This window comes from Poeciliopsis prolifica, unplaced genomic scaffold (genome assembly GCF_027474105.1).
Source record: "Poeciliopsis prolifica strain line A6 unplaced genomic scaffold, Auburn_PproV2 SCAFFOLD171, whole genome shotgun sequence".
NCBI lineage: Eukaryota > Metazoa > Chordata > Actinopteri > Cyprinodontiformes > Poeciliidae > Poeciliopsis > Poeciliopsis prolifica.
In genome coordinates, this window is record NW_026562546.1 from 57271 (window position 1) to 75227 (window position 17957).

Consider the following 17957-nt stretch of genomic DNA (forward strand, 5'->3'; position numbering starts at 1 on the left):
AACAAAGTTCAATAATCTCAAAGTCTGAAATAAGAAAATAATTAATAAGGTCAAAAGTTTTAGAGATTTTATTCTGATGATTAAACAGGTTGTTTTAAAATAATATATATTAACATTAAATTGATTAACTATTGATTAAAGAATCAATAAATGATTTTATTGAATAAATAGAGAAAACAAACCTCAGTTTCTTCACTTTACTGACTGAATTCTCCAGGATCTCAACCAGATGATTCATATCAGATTCTCCACATTTTTCTATGTAGATCTGATTTATTTCCAGTTCAGTCAGATCTGGGTTGGACTTCAGAGTCGAGGCCAAAACTTCACATTCAGCCTTTTGGATCCAACAGCCACCAAGTCTGTGATTAGAGAAGAAATAAATTCAGTTCTAATGAAATCAATCTGGATCATAAACAGACTAAAATATGATAACAGTGATGTCATCATCTGATCATCATCTGATCAATATCTGATCAATATCTACTGAGTTTAACCCCACAGAGAATCTGTGCAGTTCCTGGTTAAAGTCCAGGTTCTGGTTCTGGTTCTGGTTCAGGTCCAGGTTCTGGTCCAGGTTCTGGTTCTGGTACAGGTTCTGGTCCAGGTTCTGGTTCTGGTCCAGGTTCTGGTTCTGGTTCTGGTCCAGGTTCAGGTTCTGGTTCTGGTCCAAGTTCTGGTTCTGGTTCTGGTTCTGGTCCAGGTTCTGGTTCTGGTTTTGGTCCAGGTTCTGGTCCAGGTTCTGGTTCTGGTTCTGGTCCAGGTTCTGGTCCAGGTTCTGGTTCTGGTCCAGGTTCTGGTTCTGGTCCAGGTTCTGGTTCTGGTTCTGGTCCAGGTTCTGGTTCTGGTTCTGGTCCAGGTTCTGGTTCAGGTTCTGGTCCAGGTTCTGGTTCTGGTTCTGGTCCAGGTTCTGGTCCAGGTTCTGGTTCTGGTCCAGGTTCTGGTTCTGGTCCAAGTTCTGGTTCTGGTTCTGGTCCAGGTTTTGGTTCTGGTCCAGGTTCTGGTTCTGGTTCTGGTCCAGGTTCTGGTTCTGGTTCTGGTTCTGGTCCTGGTTCTGGTTCTGGTTCTGGTTCTGGTCCAGGTTCTGGTTCTGGTCCAGGTTCTGGTTCTGGTCCAGGTTCTGGTTCTGGTCCAGGTTCTGGTTCTGGTTCTGGTCCAGGTTCTGGTTCTGGTTCTGGTCCAGGTTCTGGTTCTGGTTCTGGTCCAGGTTCTGGTTCTGGTTCTGGTTCTGGTTCTGGTTCAGGTTCTGGTTCTGGTTCTGGTTCAGGTTCTGGTCCTGGTTCAGGTTCTGGTTCTGGTCCAGGTTCTGGTTCTGGTTCTGGTCCAGGTTCTGGTCCAGGTTCTGGTTCTGGTTCTGGTCCAGGTTCTGGTTCTGGTTCTGGTTCTGGTCCAGGTTCTGGTTCTGGTTCTGGTCCAGGTTCTGGTTCTGGTTCTGGTCCAGGCTTCATGTCCTCAGACCTTCAGCTGCAGTCAGATGTTGAAGATCTTCTATCATCAGTGAAGGAAAGTTCAGTTTCTCTGCAGCAGCTGATGAAGAGGCTGACTGAGCTGAATGAAGGAAACGACTGGAGATGATGGAGAGGAGGAGGAACTGCTCACAGCTCTGACTTGGACTAGACCGTTTAGATCAAGCAGGAAGTGAGTTATAAATGAAGTGAGCAGAACAGGAAGTCCAGCTGCTGTGGACCTCTGGCATCTCTGGGTTTGTTGAGCCACTATCTGCTGCATCATCATGAATAATAGTAATATATTGTATAGAAACATGTTTCCCAGCAGCAGGTTATTAAATGCTGCCACAGAGGAAACTGGGAGCAGAACAAACACATGATGCTCCAGTTCTGTCTTCGTTCATCTGCTGGATTTGATGCTTTAACAAAGTAGAAAGTGGACAGTCGTCAACCTGCTGCAGCTAAAAGCTTCACGTTGTTCTGGTCGTCCTGCAGAGCAGCAGCAGAACCGGTCCTGCTGCTCCTTCCGGTCTGAACCGTCTGGACTGGGTCAGAACCGGTCCAGGTGACCCAGGATCTGCAGATGATCCTCATTAATATGTCTGCACACATTGAGATGAGACAGACTGATAAACTCTCAGTCCATCAGTCTGATCTACTATAGTGATGATATGGATCATGGTGGACAGAACCAGAACCAGAGTGTTTGGGTCCATTTTTCATGATGAAGCAGTGAAATTTCTCCAGTAACTAGAAGATGTTGGGATCCATTTTCTGCTGCATGGTTCATAGAGAATCTCCTGATTCAATGTGTTGACAGTAAGTAATGATTATTAGGAACATTTTGGACTCAAAGTATCAGATATTGATATGAAACTGGAACTTTCACTAAAATCATTTTCTGGTCTCCAGCAAAATTAAAACGTCTCAGACAGCAGAGGCGGAGACAGAGGGGTGGCAGGGATTGCATTTGCCACCCCCAACAGAGGCCGTGCCACCCCTACTGCCACCCCACTGGAAATGGTCATTTTAAAATATACTTATGAGATCGGCAAAGACCCGGGCCGGACCCGGAACGGACCAGCGCCAGACCAGGACCGGACCCGGGCCAGACCAGGACCGGACCCGGGCCAGACCCGAGCCAGACCAGCGCAAGACCAGGGACAGACCCGGGCCAGGAAAGGGCCGGATCCGGGCCAGACCAGGGCCTGGAAAGGGCCGGATCCAGGCCGGACCAGCGCCGGACCAGCGCCGGACCAGCGCCGGACCAGCGCCGGACCAGCGCCAGACCAGGGCCAGACCAGGGCCAGCCCAGGGCCAGATCCGGGCCGGACAAGCGCAAGACCAGGGATAGACCCTGGCCAGGAAAGGGCCGGACTCGGGCCGAACCTGGGCCGGATCCGGGCCGGACCAGGGCCGGGCCACGGCAAAACCAGGGCCAGGAAAGGGCCGGATCCTGGCCGGACCCGAGCCAGACCAGCGCAAGACCAGGGACAGACCCGGGCCAGGAAAGGGCCGGATCCGGGCCAGACCAGGGCCGGATCCGGGCCAGACCAGGGCCTGGAAAAGGCCGGACCCGGGCCGGACCAGCACCGGACCAGCGCCAGACCAGGACCGGACCCGGGCCAGACCAGGGCCGGACCAGGGCCAGCCCAGGGCCAGATCCGGGCCGGACCAGCGCAAGACCAGGGATAGACCCAGGCCAGGAAAGGGCCGGACTCGGGCCGAACCTGGGCCGGATCCGGGCCGGACCAGGGCCGGGCCACGGCAAAACCAGGGCCAGGAAAGGGCCGGATCCTGGCCGGACCCGAGCCAGACCAGCGCAAGACCAGGGACAGACCCGGGCCAGGAAAGGGCCGGATCCGGGCCAGACCAGGGCCTGGAAAGGGCCGGACCCGGGCCGGACCAGCGCAATACCATCATTTGTATATGGACCCCTGTGATAAAGCCTTGCTCACCCTTTGGCCACCCCTTGAAAAAAAGTCGAGCTCCGCCACTGCAGACAGTAACAGTTTATATTAAAATCCTGTTTTATGAATCATGTTTGGTGGATGAATCATAAATGTGACAGATGAGAGACGTCTGATCATGCAGAGTGTTTCTGACTCCATTTGGGTCATGAACCAAAGAAACCCTGTGGAGAATCAACAATAATTATAGTTTATTAATGACACTAAATTTAACAGATTTCAGGAAAAACGACTCAAAGATGATTTGAACCAGAACAACACAGAGGATTTTTCTCCCTGGATTTTATGGGACGAAGCAAAAACTTTAATTATCTGGTTCTCTAACGAGAAAGAGAGAAATGTTTAAAAGATTAGAAAACTAAAATCTCTACAAATACAACATATGGAAAATAATAATAATAACAAATCAGAGAAACAAGGAGAAACTGTTTCTATGAAACCAGATGGAGGAAAAGGATAAATTTATTCAACTCAACTATTATGGAAATAGATCAAAGCAAAGAAACTGATAGCAAACTAATAGATTTATCAATAAATTAAAATCCAACAGATAAAGACACCGATCTCTAAAACACATGAGAATCTGTTGAATGATCCTCCACTCAGTTCTGCTCTCAGCCTCATGCAGTTTTTGCTGCTGCTCTGGATTCACCATCGATAGGAACAGATCAAAATCATCCACTAACAACTAATCACTGATCAATAAAGTCATTAAAGACTGAAAGGGAATCAGACGGCAGGTGAGGAGGCGACCCGGCAGAGCGGCTGCTGAAGGATTGATTTGATCAGAACTTTGTGGAGGGGAAACGCCGCCATCTTGGATCAGAGCAGAGATGTCAGTGATTCCTAAACCTGGTAAAGATGAAACTGGATGTGGTTCATAAACCAACATCAGTTTGAAACATTGATTACAGGATCACTGCAGCAACACTGGATAAATATTATAATCCCAGGAATTACAGACACAGATCAGATTTAATCTGGTTTTATCATCAACATTCAAACCCATGGGCTCCTGACCTCACAGGTCAAAGGTTAAACAGAATCAATAAAGTCATTTAGATGCTGAAAAGGCTTTTGATTCAATGTGTTGGAAATATCTTTATTGAGCTCTGGACAGATTTGGCTTTAATAATCAGATTATAGGTTGTTTCAGTCTGTATGAATCACATTCTGCCAGGATTAAGATTAATGTGGATTATCAGATTCAGGAAAGGGTCTGTGGCCGAGGCTGAACCCTCATCGCCACGTTGCTGCTTTTATTGATCCATCAGAGAACAACAACATTATGGGAGGAACTATTAAGGAACAAGACCAGACGATGAGCTGCTAACGCTAACTGCTAACGCTAACTGCTAACGCTAACTGCTAACGCTAACTGACCCGGAGTTAGCCGACCTGATAGCACAGGATGCTACGTCAACGATGGATTATAGTCAGAATGGTTGATTTCTGGTCCATAATCAATGATCAACCAGCAAACAATCATCAAATTCTAGTCAGAACCAAAGTTGAAAATGTGTCAACGAATCATTTGAGGTTGAAATTGATGAATCAAACGCCGATAACTGATCAATATCTGTTATCGGCAGATATTGATCGAGTCAATATCTGATCTATATTAAATCAATAAATGCTTTCCCAACTCCCTCTTCAGTACTTTGGTTCTTGGTTTGGTGAAACTGAACTGGATCTTTATCAGCATTTGGACATTTTTAATTAATTTAATCAACTTATTTTTCAGTGTTTGTGGTTAATGGAGGATTGAACCAGTTATTGATGAACTTTAACCCCTGTATATATTGTCAATAATTGTTCCAACTGCAGTTCAAATCACCTTTTGCTCTATTTTTCTGTCTCTGGTGTTAAATCAATCCTGATTTGATCTTTAGGTTTTCTGATAAACACTTTATTTTAAAAAATTGACTCATTTTTACCACGAGCTGCAGCATCATAAATGCTGCAGCATAGTGCAACATTTATGATGCTGCACTATGCTGCAGCATTTATGATGCTACAGCATAGTGCAGCATCATAAATGCTGCAGCTTGATAGCTAAATGTAACTGTATGTGTCGACTAGCATAAGATAAATATTCATGAATATTCCTCATTAACTTAGCAGTGAGTGTACATCAATCAATCAGATTGATTGATTGATTGATTGACTGATTGATTGATTGATTGATTGATTGATGAGTGTACATGGGGAACCGAACGCTTTGTGTTTGTTCTCAGACCTGTAACCAGTTCCCTACTTAATATTTCTGCTTGTTACAAAACGTCTCTCTTGCTCTGCAGAACCTGGTTCTTTAGCAGAATGCTCTCAGAGTCAAGATAAGCAACCAGCAGCTTCTGCATGCTGAGTTTTTAAATTAACACCACAAAGGAGCAGCAGACACGAACAGACAGTCAGTTTGACACAAACTTATTTTAATCTCATCAGAGAACATGTGAAATTTCCTCCCCAGAATGTTTTAATGTTTTCCTGGGCGAATAACATGCAACACTGATGATGATGATGATGATGATCATCAGAACATTCACATTAGACTGGAAGGAAATAATTAAGGAAATTCATCCAGTGGAGAGACTGACTGTCATGAAGACTTTCTGCTGATCAATAAAAATATGGAAGAGAAGAAACCTGAACCTGGAACCAACTGGAGGATCAATGTAATCATCTAGTTTTATTGTGAAAGTTCTCACTTTGAGTTTTATTGTTTTATTATTTAATTGTCTTTGTTCAACAAGATACTTTGCAGCTTTTGTTAGTAGAGGTTTGAATGTTCAAAGTATTTATATTTCTGAAACTGTAAAAACAACAAAATATAAAGTTTATGAAAAATAATCCAGAGGATGAAGGAAGTAGATAAAGAGCAAAAACATCCAGAATCAACTTGAAGACAGAAGAAGAAACAGGAGGACAATAGAGCTGAATCAGCATCACACAATGAAAACATCTGGACTCACCGAGCCTTTCTGCAGTTCCTCACAGCTGGAACCAGTCTCCGTCGTCCTTTATCTGAGGTTTTGTACTTCTCCAGGTCCAACTCATCCAGAACCTTCTCTGACATCTGCAGCATGAAGGCCAGAGCTGAACAGTCAGTCACTGAGAGCTTCTTCCCTGAATCCAGCAGCCGTTGGATCTCCTGATAAAATGAGACGTCGTTCATCTCCACCAGACAGTAGAAGATGTTGATGCTTCTGGCAGGAGAGATATAATCAGTGTTCATCTCCTTCAGGTTGGTGATGATTCTCTGGATGGTTTCTGGACTGGTCTCTGTCTGACCAGCAGATCTTCTAAGTCTCTCTGGTTGGACTCCACAGTGAGACCATGAAGGAAGCGGACAAACAGGTCCAGGTGGCCATTTTTACTCCAGAGGGATTTCTCCATGACTTCCTTCATGAACTCATCTAGAGATGTTTCTCTGTATTCGTCTCCCAGGAACGTCTTGATCTCCTCTGACTTCCTGCTGGTGAAGCAGTGGAGCATGTAGACTGCAGCCAGAAACTCCTGGATGCTCAGATGAACAAAGGAGTAGACGGAGACGTCGCCCGTTCCACTGTCCTTTTTAAACATCTCAGTGAAAACTCCTGAGAACAACGCAGCATCTTGGATGTTGATGCCGCACTGTGTGAGATCTTTGTCATAGAAGATCAGGTTTCCCTTCAGCAGCTGATCAAAAGCCAGTTTTCCTAGAGACTCAATCAGCTTCCTGTTCTGTGGACTCCAGATAGATTTGCTCTTTTTTCCTCCATCATACTTTTCCTCCTTGATGTTGAGTTGAACCAGCAGGAACTTTATGAACATCTCAGTCAGAGTGTTGGGTAGTTTCTCTCTCTCTCTGGTCTCCATCACATCCTCCAGAACTTTAGCAGTGATCCAGCAGAAGACGGGGATGTGACACATGATGTGGAGACTTTTGGATTTCTGGATGTGGGAGATGATCCTGCTGGCCTTCTCTTCATCATCTCTGAATCTCTTCCTGAAGTATTCCTCCTTCTGGGGGTCAGTGAACCCTCTGACCTCTGTCACCATGTCAACACACTGAGCAGGGATCTGATTGGCTGCTGCAGGTCGTGGTTATCCAGAGGAGAGCAGAGGGAAGCAGTTCCTTCCTGATGAGGTTTGTCAGCAGAACATCCACTGAGCTGGACTCTGTAACATCAGTCAGGATCAGATTGTTGTAGAAATCCAGATTAAGTCGACTTTCATCCAGACCATCAAAGATGAACAGAACCTGGAACGATTCAAAGTTTCTGATTCCTTTGGTTTTAGTGAATCGTTCATGAATCAGTTCTAATAAGCTGAACTTTTTCTCTCTCAGTAAATTCAGTTCTCTGAAGGTGAATGGAAATATGAAATCAATGTTCTGGTTGGTTTTGCCTTCAGCCCAGTCCAGAGTGAACTTCTGTGTTAACAGTGTTTTCCCAATGCCAGCCACGCCCATGGTCATCACTGTTCTGATTGGTTGATCTCCTCCAGGTGGGACTTTAAAGATGTCTTCTCTTCTGACTGTTTCTTGTTTCCTGGATGCTGTTTCAATCTGTCTGACCTCATGTTCCTGGTTGACCTCTCTAGTTGACCCCTCTGTGATGTAGAGCTCAGTGTAGATCTGGTTCAGATCAGTTTTATTTCCATGTTCAGCGACGCCTTCAGAGAGACTCTGGATCTTCATCTTCAGAGACTCTTTAAGTTCAGGCTGATACAGACCAACAATATCTGAAAAAAACAAACAAAATAAAAAACAATTTGCTGGACTAAAAAGTTACTGTTGTTTTTCCATTCGTGTTTCCATTTTCCCTCATTTTCCTTCTGCTCTGAAACTCATCCTGCAGCCAAACCCCTGAAAGTTATTGCAACTTTTATCTGTTATTCGGGTTCAGCACCAACACCACTCAGTTCCCCAGTGCATCACAGGCCTCCATGCTTTACATGCCCTGCTGCCAGGAGAAGCTGTGTGCGTTTCTGCTTTTATTAAAAAGAAAAACATATTTTTGTTTCAAAGATATATTCTTTAATAAGCTTGACTGCAAGCCTCTCTTCAGGGAGAATAATTCCTGACAGAAAGACGAGTTTCTAGTTTTAAAAGGTGGATGCATTGAACAAGGACCAATCAGGTTGCTGCAGATCGTTTACAGGCTCAGCTCATCTCGGCTCAGCTTTATGGACATTAATATCATGAGGATGAGAATCCATGTGTCTTTGGAGAACTGATCAAGGAAGAAGTCAAGTTTAAATCCACTGCTTTAGCTGTGGCTCAATGTGAAGCTCAATGTTCACAGTGAGCTGCACTCAGAGTTCACATTTAGAGGTTTGTGTTGAGGTGAGAATGTGCAGCTGTGTGTTTGAGTCTCAACCTGCTGACTCTGTGTTTCTGCTCTAAAGTCTCAGTTCCCGGTTAGCCGGTGCGTTATGGCCAGAACATTGATCGGTACTGATTTCCTTCATTTTGGGCGATCAATAATCGGCTGATTTTATCCACTGATGTCATCAACCTGAGCAAAGAGCTAAAAATCAACCAGTTTTCTTTTCTCTGTGATTTTTGACTGACAAATCAAACCTCCTGATCTGGTTCCTCCTCTTCCTCACTCATCACATCACATTGACCTTTGACCTTATAATCAGCCAATAATCGCTATTGATCACCACCAATCATCTGATTGGAAAAATCCAACATTTACGCCACTGACCTTTGACCTGCAGATGAACTCGTTTCATCATCAGGGTGACTCGTTTCCTGACTCTGCAGGTGTAGATCCCGCTGTCTGCCACTGAGGGGCGGTCCAGAGTCAGACTGAGGTCTTTAGTCTTCAGTGGGTCGTCATCCATCCTGGTTCGGCTGGTCAGGTTCTGTTCTTCAGAACCATTAGAACCGCTCGGATACACATGGACCGTCTTGTTCTCTCCGTCTCTCCACTCCACTCTGGCGCCACCTGGCAGGTAAATGTTGGTTCTGCAGGGCAGCAGGACAGATTTAACCCCTGAATCCACCTTAACCTGTGGAGCTGAGAGACACAGAGGACAAGATGAGAGAGAGACAGAGAGAGAGAGAAAGAGAGAGAGAGAGAGACCCTTCCTTCCTTCCTCCCTTGTAGTTTCTATCTTGGCCACTAGGGGCCGCAGCCATTTAGTGAGTGATGTTTAGTTCAGGAATCAGTGCAGATCAGTTGAAGTTGAGTTTGTTGGTCGTTTAAGTGTAATTATGACCATCAGTCTATTTGTGTTTCAGAGAATAATGTTTGTATTTTATAACTTTAGACCAGTCGGGCCCCAAGTGGGTCCTGGAGGGCCGGGATCCTGCAGGGTTTATTCTCTCTCTGGTACCAACAACCTTTTCAGCAGGTCAATGTTCGTCTAACAAGCCTCACTGAATCCAGTTGCGTTAAACCTGAGACTAAAACATGCAGGTGTCAGCTCTCCAGGAAAAACTTTGGGCTCCACTACTTTAGACATTCTCTGTTTGTTCATTTTGCCCAGAAGAAGCTAAGTTTTACTTAAAGTGGTGAATTCTGTTATGTTTAGTTTCTCTCTTTTACTTTATTTAACTTTATCAATAACTAATGAAACATCCAAACTCCGCCCACTTCCACAGTCCTTCACTGACAGGAAGAGACTTTAAACCTGCTGCTAGTTTATAAATCACTGAACGATTAAAGATCTGCAGCTGCTGCATCAACCTGCTGGTTCTGGTTCTGCTCTGCATCCAGAACCAGAACCATGGAGAAGCAGCTTTCAGCTTCTATGCACCATAAATCTGGAACAAACTTCCAGAAAAGTGAAAAACAGCAGAAACACTGGGATCCTCTAACACAACGGTTCTCAAATGGGGTACACGTACCCCCATGGGTACGCGAACCCCTGGGGGTATGTGGAGGTACTGCAGGGGGTACGTGAAGCTTTTCAAAATATCTTTAAAAAATCAGTCGGCTCCTCATAATAAGTCTTGGGAAAAATTATTTTGTAAAAACTTTGATAAAATATAAATGTGTGTTCATGCCCTGAATGCTATATTCAGTATTTAGTTTCAATATCATTTAAAATAAAAAGACCCAGCGCACTGTTACCATGACTACACTGTAACTATGGAGACGTGGCTAAAGCTAGCAGCAATGCTGCTGAAAGTTCAGATAAAGTGAAAAAGAAGGCAAAACCAGAGCGAAGAAGTACAGAACATACATGGAAAAGTATGTTTTAATGGGATTTACGTCCACAATCTCTGACCCCCCAGGCACTGTGGGTTTTTTTACGGGAGAAATTAGCCAACGCTAGCATGCAGCCGGCTAGCATGCAGCCGGCTAGCATGCAGCCGGCTAGCATGCAGCCGGCTAGCATGCAGCCGGCTAGCACCTTTCTGTACATATAAATCTGGAACAAACTTCCAGAAAAGTGAAAAACAGCAGAAACACTGAGATCCTCTAACAGACTGTAGAGAAGCAGCAGCTGCTGGTTCTGGTTCTGTTCATGTTTCTGATGCTGCATTTGATCTGAACATGAATGAACACAAGGATCTGAACTGATGACAGGAACAAACTGTTGACCTCTGACCCCTAGGACAGGTCACATGATCTCTCACATTCTGGGTCAGAAACATTCAGACTCACCTGGCAGGAAAAAATCTTTAAAATGATATAAAAATCCTGCAGAGACGATGAGAACCAGAACCAGCAGAACCAGCAGAGCTGTGGCCCAGGATGGAAAGGGTTCTGTGGAAAACAGAGAAAGATTGACCTCACTCTGACCTTTGACCTTTACCAGCAGCTCTGACCTGATGCTCTGACCTTTCTGTACATATTTCAGAACCAGCGTGTGTCTCAGGACGTCCTGGTCTCTGTAGACGGTGCAGACGTAGCGTCCAGCGTCTCTGTGTGTGGGATTCCTCAGGGTCAGGCCGACGTCTCCGGTCCTCAGGAAATCTTGGTCCATCTCTGTTCGGTCGCGGTAAAATCCGTCCTGGTTTCTCTGGTTGCTGCTTGAGTGAACCATCATAAGTTCTGGTTCTGAGCGGGTCCACTCCACTACTGTGTCCTCAGGAAGGCGGGACGATGTTGTGCAGGGCAGGACGACAGAATCTGACCCCTCAGTGACCTCGACCTCCTGCTGATCAGCTGAGAGGAAATAAAGAACAAAATGATCAGAAACAGTTTGGATCATTTTCTGCTTTCATGTCAGATTTAGTCTCATCACTGTCTCCATGGTTACAGACACTAGGATCAATTATTCATTTTCTCATTTCAACAAATTCATTCATTCATAGAACTTTAACATAGGTTGTGCTGCTTGTTTATCTGACCTTTGACCTTCAGGTGAATCTGTTTCAGGTTCCGTTCTTCTCTTCCATTAGAGATGCTGCAGGTGTAGTTTCCTCCATCAATCTGCTCAGGTTTCCTCAGAGTCAGGCTGAAGTCTCCAGTGTCCAGAGCGTCAGGATTCATGGAGGTCCGGTTCCTGAAACGCTGGTTCTGGTTCTGAAGATCGTCGCCGTTTTCTCTCCGCAGGTGGACGGAGTTCGGACTGAGGTCACTGCGAGTCCAGATGAGTGACGGTTCTTCAGGTATTTGACCAGAGTAGATGCAGGGCAGCAGGACAGACTCCGCCCCCTTATTGACCTCCACCACTCCTCCCAGTGCATGCTGGGAAACTGAGGACACAAGATGAGGGTTTAGTGTAGAAATAATGATCAGTTCTTCACTAGAGATGAAAGATTTCAGTCTGTCTGCTAAACGGCTCAGTGATCCTGAACTCTGATCTGTTATGTAACATTAACTCACATTGAGCAAAAAGTCAGAAAACTGATAAAAGTGCATTAAAATAAATACATTTAAACTGAAAGATGGAAACAGATGAAACTGAAAAAGCATGAATGTTTTCAGAGTTGCTGTTTATTAGCAGAAATCCTGCTGTCAGTTTTCAGCTTGTTTTATCTATTTGATAAGAAAGATTTTTGTTTTAGTATCTTGTGATTGTTGGGCAGATTTTATTTCTGTGACTTTATAAAAACTAAAATTCTTCTGACTTTATTTTTCTGGGTTTCTGGTTCTGATTCTTTCTAGTTACAGAGTTTAAACCTTCCAGTAACTTTCAGTCACTTTCTGCTGTGAAACTGAAGCGTTTTGTTGATCAAACAACAATTTGGACATTTCTAAAGAATCGCTGTTTGATCCAAAAACTCATCATTTCATTCTGAATATCATCCACAGATCAACCAGTAAACCAGAGAAGAACCGGACCCACCAGAACCTGGTTCTCCTTTAATGGTCAGACCAGCATCATGCATCAGCAGCAGAACATTATGACCACCAACCTGAGACTGAGGTGAATTCAGGAGAAATAAACTACAACAGGCGGCCATCTTGGATTCAAATGAACATGAATGTGAAAAACTGAAGGCAGGAAGGAAACGCAGAACCTTCAACATCTTCAAACATTCATCATGGTTTCTGGGAGCTAAAGTCCAGATTACTGGTCTGAATGGGTCTCAGTGGTTCTGAAGCTCACAGAACTACAACCTGATAGAAAACATCAGAACCAGATCAGCTGCTGAACCCAAACCAGAGAAATTGAATCCAGACAGGAAACGGCAAAGTGGAGCCACTGGTTGGATGGAAGAGACCAGAATCCAACCAGCAACAATAAACTAGTGAGATCTACTGGGAGGACTGGTGAGAGATGAGTCGCTGGAACCAGAACCTGAGGTTCTGATCCAGAACCATCAACCAGCTGAGGTCACCAGGGGTCATTTAGAGAGAAGAACGGACCAGAACCCAGAAGCTCTGAGTCTGATCAGCAGCTTGCAGAGACTGGAGAGGATGAGGAGCAGAGAGGAAGATGATCTTACCGAGCAGGAGGATCATCATCATCATCATCATCATCATCATCTTCCTCTCAGAACAGAGAGTCGTCCATTGGATCCCAGCAGCGGATCACCTCTGACTCCAGATCACCGTTTCTACTGGAACCAGCAGAGACACGCAGGAAGAAACTCCACTGCTGATTGGCTGATTCAGACGCTGCTGAACCGGTTCTGATCCAGTTCTGAGGAAAGGCGGGACCTTCAGTTTCCTCATTCAGCCATGGAGCTGTGAGGAGGTTAAAGGTCAGGAGCTTCAGTTTCCTCATAGTTTTGTTGGAGTTTCATCATTTCTGTCTCTGTGATCCTCCAGGTCCGTTTACCGGTTTCAGGACCGACCAGAACCCTGAGAAATAATGAGATTTGGTTTTATAAAAACAGATTTTAATGCTGAAAATGATCAGGTGTTACAAGCCATAATGATCCAAACGGATCAGAACCAACTTTATCCTGGTGTTTTTATGGTGTTACTAACTCACCTGATCCTCCTTCACTGCTGAACATAAACTTCTTTAACCTTTGTCTCTTTTAGCCTGGAGGTTTTAAGATGTTCAAATAGTTTGTCTCAAACGTTTCCAACGACAGTTAAAAACCTGCAGAGTTACAAACATGTTTTAACTTGCTGCAGCTGTTCAACGGAAGATGTTTATGAGTTTCTGTCTCTGCTGTGCAGGAATGTTTCCTCCTTCCTCAGTTTGCTCATTTAGTTTTTTGTAAACTAAATGATTTGCTCTCTATTGGTGCCTGGTTCTGGTTCTGGTTCTGATCAGAAGATCTGGACAGATTGATGGTTTTCCAGCCTGTCGGCTCTGCAGCCTCCAGTTCTTCATCCACCAGTTTGAACATTTATTTATAACCTGAGAAGAAAACAGAGGAAACGTTTTCATGACTGTAGATTAGTAAAAAGATTAAAGGTAAAAAATAATAATGAACAACATCTAAAACTTAAATATTACTGTGTAAAAGTTTTAAAGCCGTCAGTTTGATTCAATCTTGGTGTAAAAACGTCTTTTGACTGTGATCAGCTTTACAGGAACATTATTATCTCCTCTGCATCTCCACTGTATTGATCCAGATATTAATCAATGATCTGGGCAGAAGAAAAAGACCCAGAAAGGAGGAAATAGTTTTTATCATCCAGTAACTTGTGGATGTTTGTTGTTAAAGTTTCAGTCAGTCGGATCCATCCAGTCGTCTTTCACTACATGACCGACTTCAGTTCCTGATCCTGTTTAAAATAGTTTTTGTTTACTTTTCTAAATAAAAAAAAACATTTCAGAATAACTCAAGAACCCTGGCCTTCTTCTTCTTCTTTTCTATTATGGCGGATCGCAAGCAACTTTAAGGTGCATACCGCCACCTACTGTACACGAGTGTGTAGCAACAGTATTTTACATCAGTTACATATTTTGAAGATAAATAAATAGTGCTTTCTTTAATATGCAAATATCCATTATATTTCCATCATTCCCCAGTATTCCTTTCAAACTCCATTCTTGATCTGTCCTTCCAACTATTCTTCTCAATTTCTCCCTTTCACATTCATGTTTTACAGTTCATTAATACATGTTCTATGTTTCTCCACATTCTTCACACATATCATTGTTTTTCTTCCCTATTAAATATAAAGTATCATTTCAATATTATCATTTCTACATATATAGTATGTCGTCCGAAATATTGAAAAAAATGACATACCATATTGTCAAAAATAAAAAAAACCGACATACTATATTATGTTGTCGAAATATTGAAAAAAACGACATACTATATAGTATGTTGTCGAAAAAATGAAGAAAAAACGACATACCATTGCAGCAGCTTCCTCAAGTTGCTCATTTGACCTATTGCCACCTCCTCCACTTCATTAGCCAGTTGTGGCTCTTGCTTCATTAAGAAGCATGTTTATTTGAGCTTCAGCTCTGAATGCGTCCAACGGCTCGCCCAGAATGTGCGAGGCCGAGCACATGACCAGAGGTAAGGCTGTTCTTTGGTCTCCGGCTGTTTCCCCGTCTGAAAGTCCGTCTCTCTGGTTCCGTAGAGGACGTGAACATTGGTCTTTTTGTTTCCCGCGGCTGCGTCTCATCTAGAAGGACACAGAGGGAAGAAAATCTCAAACTGACAACGACTTACCAGTTAGTTTTCATGGAAAACCTGCAGAGATAATTGACTTTCCCTGCAAAATGTTGGGCCTTCCTGTTCTTATCGGCTCCATTTTGGCCACTGGACTCAAACAAAACCCCTCGGACGTTTCAGCTTGACAAATAAACACATTTTGTTCAGCATAAAGAAAAGGATCAAATCTTACAAGTCATGCAGAGTGACATAAAAATGGAGCAGGACGTCTTCCTGGAAGCAGACTAAAAGGAACACATAAAATCATATATCCATAATACTTCAATGTTTCAATGTGACTGCTGCTTTACCATTTTAATACTCTTTTGAAAAATAAATCTAAAAGTTCAGAACACATGTTTCAGTTCAGAAATGGGGATAATCTCCCTTCAATTTCTGCTGGATTAAAAACATCTCCACCAAAAAATCTACAGCAAATTTGTCTCTCTTTCCTCTCGTGTGTAAATATGTTTACAGAAACAGAATTCAAACCCCCCCAAAAATTCAAAACATGAAAGGATGACTTTTATTAACATGATTCCTCTTGGCTGTCATGTACTTTTAAAATATTGATAACTGTCCTTCCAAATCAGTGGATCCTGGACACGGAAGATGGAGCCGGTGCTGGGAAAGACGTACTCAGAAATGACTCACAAGTCGTGGCGTCTTGGTGGAGCGTTTGAGGACCCAGGGATGGGAGACGACGCCTTCAATGGGCAACCTGTGCATGGGGTTGGGCTGCAGCAGCTTGGCCAGCAAGTCTTTAGCTCCGGCACTAATGGAAGCATGTGGAGGGGAACTGTACTCCACCTACACCAATAATAAATATTAACAACATGTTAGCTGGTCCGTCTGCCTAAAAGATTTTTATTTTGGATCTCTGTGCTCCAAAAGCTCAAATATTTGGATAAAACTCCTGTGAAAATTAGGAATTGAATTATTGCATTCATCAGCATTCTTACCTTAGAAATCCTACGGTAGGTTCATCGTGACTTTTTGTTTCAAATGGACGTTTTCCAACAAGACACTCATAGCAAAGGACCCCCAGACTCCACAGGTCCACCTTCTCATCCTGAGTTTGGTCGTCCAGCGATCCACAGGGTGGACCTCCTGCATGGACAGAACAACACAATGTCAGAGCTGAAATGACTACAGAGCATGCTAACATGTCAGCATGCACATACCTTAAAGATGGAATGTGAACAGAAGAACCAAAGTCAGCGATCTTCAGCTCCCCGTTTCCTCCCAGCAACAGGTTCTCTGGTTTGATGTCTCTGTAGTGGAGCGCATCTGCCAGCTCCATGATGCACTAAAAACAAAAGCAAAACAGAAAGTAGCTCATCTGTGAGCTTTAACTAGACCAGAGGCCAGTTATGTTTAAAATGCTTCGTTATTTAATTTACGTTTTACTTAGAATTACTAATCGGACTTTCTGAACCGTTTCAAATGTTTGTCGCCGTTTATCGACATGTTGAACTGAGTTGGTCAACTTGTTGCTTTCATCTGTTTCTTTATTATTTATTAAACTACTGGAGCTTCTGGTGGATTCAGCTGCACTGATGCTGCTTATCAGCTACATTTATAATCCACAACTTTTACACCAGTTTTCAAATCATAAAAACCGTTTTAAATGAATTCAGATGGTCAATACGAAACATCGGATCGCTGCATCCAGACGTTAAACTGTCTAAAATGGCCGTCGCTTCTACGTTACATATATAAATATTATATTCCTGTCTGTAAAGAGACTCTGTGTCTGTTACGAATTTCTCCTTTTGAGCTGAATGGTTGCAACATTTCTCCTGCATGTTTGCACGTCTGCATCGCATTTGATTGGATGCAGGAATGTTCTGCTGCGTTTCGGGTCCAGAGAGTCGTTTGGACCGGACCTTAGAACCGACCTGTTTCTGTAGATCTGGGTCGGAGTGGAACCGTCAGGAGCCAGGCTGATCTCCACGTCTCCTCTGCCCGGAGAAAAACAAGAAAAGGCGACTCAGATTCACATTCAAACCTCATGAACTGAAACTACTTTCCACAAATGTTCACACAAAGTGTCGCAGCTTTCAGCTCAGGAATATCTGAGGAATCTTAACTAAACTGAAATATTTCCTGGTTCAGGATTTCTCTTCTGCACGTCACAATTACACCCAGTGAAAACCTTTTCCAGTGAAAACCTTTTCCAGTGAAAACCTTTTCCAGTGAAAACCTTTTCCAGTGAACTGACACATCAACACCAGCAGCAGGTTTTCGTTTCTCTCACTCTGCCAGTTACTGATTTAGGACTTTTCTTCAACATCCTGGAAACAGAACTGCAGTGAAGAACAGAAACAAATGATTCATCAGAGGGTAGATGGCTGTTCAAGAAGTCCAAATGGAAACCTGGACCTGGTCGTCCGCTTCCTGCTGGGTCTGTCGCTGCAGACCAATCAGAGACTCGTACACACAGACAGGAAGCAGCTCAGACCAATGAGGAGACAGTTCAGTACATAAAGAAGAACATCAGCGACAATCTGCCTGTAGAGAAGATCATCAACCTTTTCCACTGTCTGAATGAACTGAACCATCGTTCTC

General features: G+C 43.8%; 2 pseudogenes; both read right to left on the reverse strand.

The window, feature by feature from the left end:
- The window catches only part of LOC129356435 (NACHT, LRR and PYD domains-containing protein 12-like), a 60762-nt pseudogene extending 46974 nt beyond the window's left edge, over window positions 1-13788 (reverse strand).
- A 1350-nt stretch (window positions 13789-15138) lies between these two features.
- Window positions 15139-17629, reverse strand: LOC129356446 (aurora kinase A-B-like; annotated as a pseudogene).
- Between the last annotated feature and the right edge of the window lie 328 nt (window positions 17630-17957).